The 3,585-nt window shown below is 37.4% G+C and overlaps 1 long non-coding RNA gene across 1 annotated transcript; it reads left to right on the top strand.

The window, feature by feature from the left end:
* The first annotated feature begins 2,330 nt into the window (after positions 1-2,330).
* Positions 2,331-3,108, top strand: LOC7487389 (uncharacterized). Its single transcript, XR_002981183.2, has 2 exons — positions 2,331-2,562; positions 2,754-3,108. It is a non-coding gene; the product is annotated as an uncharacterized LOC7487389 (long non-coding RNA).
* Positions 3,109-3,585: the final 477 nt, after the last annotated feature.

Raw genomic sequence — 3,585 nt, 5'->3', positions numbered from 1 at the left:
ACTGGTAAACAATTCAGGCGATCTCTCTATTTATGCTATATGTGGAATGGGCATTTTGATCTTACAATCTGGATATGCGTCTCTGATGATTCCACTGTAGAAAAGTTGACAAGTGCCATGATAGAGTCTATTCAAAACAGCCCTTGTGACATAGAAGGGTTGGATAACTAGCAGCGATGTCTTCGAGAAAAGCTAAGTGGAAAGATGTTTTTTGATTGTGTTAGATGACGTGGGGGATGATTTCAATGATAAGTGGAGTAAATCGAAGGTCTTACTAAAGTGTGGAGCGAAAGGTAGTGCTGTTCTAGCAACTACCCGTATTGAGATGGTTGCTCTCAAAATGGAACCAATTTTATTGCAACACATGGAAAGACTATCAGATGCTGATTCTTGGCTTTGGTTCTAGCGCTTGGCATTTGGGATGAGAAACAGAGAAGAATATGCTAACTTGGAGGCCACTGGAAGAGTAATAGTTGACAATTGTGGCGGGGTTCCTTTAGCTATAAAGTCAATTGGAAGCCTTATGCGCTTGAAGAAAAATGAAAGCGAGTGGTTATCTATGGAAAGGAGTGAGATCTGGGATCTACAAGAAGAGGGTAGCAAGATTTTACTTGCCCTGAGGTTAAGTTATACTAACCTTAAGTCACATTTAAAGCAAAGCTTTTCATTTTGCTGTATTTTTCCTAAAGATCATGCCATGCCTAAGGATCACCTGATAGCTGCGTGGATGGCAAATGGCTTCATTCCTTGCAAAGGGCAGATGCATTTGCATGATATGGGCAACGAGATTTTCAACGAACTAGTTGGGAGATCCTTTTTTCAAGAAGTCAAGGAAGATGAACTGGGCTACATAACATGTAAGAGGAATGTTGTGTGGTTGAGAGGGATAGGATGCTGGAGATTTCTAGAATGGTCCGTCATGTGGCTTTTTTGAAGAAAGGTGGTGCTCCTGCTCATTAACATCTCAGTGCCCAATCATTGCGCTCATTTATTCTGCGTTATCCTGATGCCCAGGGAATGGGTTGGAGAAAAACACTGCATTTGTTGTTTACTAGACAAAATCATATAAGAATCTTAGCGGTGAATAATTCTTGTGAGGTCGAGGCATTGCCCCAATCCATTTATAGTTTGAAACATCTAAGATATCTTGATTTCTCCAGGTCCTCCATCAAAAGGCTACCTGAATCAATCACCTCTCTTCCAAAGTTGCAAGCTCTGAACTTGTGTTACTGCAAGCAGCTTCGTATTTTACCAAAGCATATGAAGTATGTGAAAAGTCTCGTGTATCTTCGCAACGAAGGTTGTATTTCACTTCCTTCTATGCCTGCTGGAATGGGACAACTGACTTACCTACGAAGGCTTGATCTGTTTATTGTAGGCAAGAATGAGGGTCATCAGATAGCGGAGCTGGAAAGGCTGAATTATCTTGGTGGTGGTTTGATCATCTCGGATCTTGGTAATGTTAAAGATTTAACTGATGCCAAGAGTGCTGATTTGATGAGAAAGACAATTCTCCAATCATTGACTTTATCTTGGCATGGGAATGGAGATTACCTTTCCGGGATCCTATTAACGTGAGCAGAAGTATCTAAAAACAGTGTTATCCATGAAAATACAGAGGAGATCCTTGATGGGCTTCAACCCCATTCAAACCTAAGCAATTGAAGATAATTGGATATGAAGGTTCAAGATTCTCAAGTTGGATGATGGACTTGGAGCTGCCCAATCCTAGGCCATTTATTTAGGAAGTTGCGTCACACAGTTTACTGTGTATGAGGGACTCATGTATATTTAAAAAAAAACGCAGGTTTGAATTGCGTGCAGGAGAGTGAATTATAATTAATTCATTCTTCACTGAACACCTCCACAGTATAGTGTGACTCCACTATTTATGAATAGTTGGTGCATGATTTTGGCCGGACCGAATCCAATCTAAAATTAAATATATTAAACCAGGTCCGATCAAATAAAGATAAAATTAAATTTTAATTTTTATTTTTAATTGAATGGTGTGGCAATTGTGCACAACTTCCACCATTAGGGAAACTACAGTTCCTTAAGTATCTTTGATTATGTGGAATGGATGGTGTGAAGAGTATTGACAGTAATTTGTATGGAGATGGGGAAAATCCATTCCCTTCATTGGAGACTCTGTATCTTTTGGACATGGAGAAGTTAGAGCAATGGGCAACAGTCGGTAGATGTCGGAGTCTTCCTCGCCTTCAACATTTAGCTGTGTATGATTGCCCCATGTTGATCGAAATACCAATTATACCTTCAGTGAAAACATTAAAAATCAGAGCATGCAATGCCACATTATGAGGTCAGTTAGGAATTTGTTCGTATTGAATTGATTCCCAACCTGATGCTTCTTCCTGATGGATTGTTGCAAAACCATACGCTCCTTGAGCACTTAGAAATTAAAAATCTTAGAGACCTTCAGTCCTTGTCAAATCAAATATTAGATAACCTTTCTGCTCTAAAATCCTTAAGAATTCAGCATTGTAGTGAACTTAAAAGCTTGCCTGAAGAGGTCTCCGGAACCTGTCAAATCAAATACGGGTAAATTTTCTTGTTACTTATGCATAAACATCTATCTGCGTTTGTGTGTTGCTCTTGATTCTAGACCAATCATGGTTCCTTCCATTGATTATTAATTGCATTTAATCACATGCTTTAGAGCTTGCCAAGTTTATAGCTTTCATAATGTCTGTTCTTGCATAAATCCGAAATGACACTAGAGCCTTCTACAGTACTGTTTTCCCAGAACATATGAAGATGGTGTGCCAAGCAGTTCTTCTCAGCTGTGGTGGCCACTTGAAACACTTCCGAGATTATGAGTGAATTATGGTTGTATAAATCCTCAACGTTTCCAAAACTTGTAGGCACCTCAGCATAGGACGATGGATGATTATAGAACAGCTGGATATGATCCCCAGTCAAGCAGTTTGGAGACCAGATTGATCCAAAGCCAGCATGACATTCGCCACCCACTAGTTGAATAAAAAGCTGAAAAACACCCCTAAAATGGTTTTGTTTTCCATGATTTTGTTCATGGTTTTGGTCAATTTAAATTATGTGATTTATGTACTGGAAATGTGAAGATTGGATACTGTGTTTTTTCTTTTAGAAATAGCAAAAAGGAAGAAAAAAAAATATTTATATTTAAATGAATGGATGATGAAGCCTTCTGTCCATCAGATTTTAACCTAATCGAAGAATCCACCTGGAATGGAATGTTTTAAACCCCATACTCTCTCTTCCGCACAGCCCTTTTTTTATATATATATTCCTTTCTTTCTCCGCTATGGGTTATTTGCTTAACCATTAAGAGTATTAGGGGGTATTTTAGTAGTTAAAATAGTTTTTTATTTGAAAATATAATATAATAAAATAATATTTTTAATTTTTAAAATTTATTTTTGATATCAACATATTAAAATAATTTAAAAATACAAAAATAATATTAATTTAAAATCAATGGCCAAATATTTCCTTACTAAATCAACGATCTAAGTCGCAAGCTAATCCAATCTTTTTAACGTATAAAAATGATGCTAAGGTGAAGTTAATATTTTTAAAAAG

This window comes from Populus trichocarpa, chromosome 4 (assembly GCF_000002775.5).
Source record: "Populus trichocarpa isolate Nisqually-1 chromosome 4, P.trichocarpa_v4.1, whole genome shotgun sequence".
Classification (NCBI taxonomy): Eukaryota; Viridiplantae; Streptophyta; class Magnoliopsida; order Malpighiales; family Salicaceae; genus Populus; species Populus trichocarpa.
The sequence above is the reverse complement of the archived record's forward strand: the minus strand, read 5'-3'. Positions and strand labels throughout refer to the sequence as shown.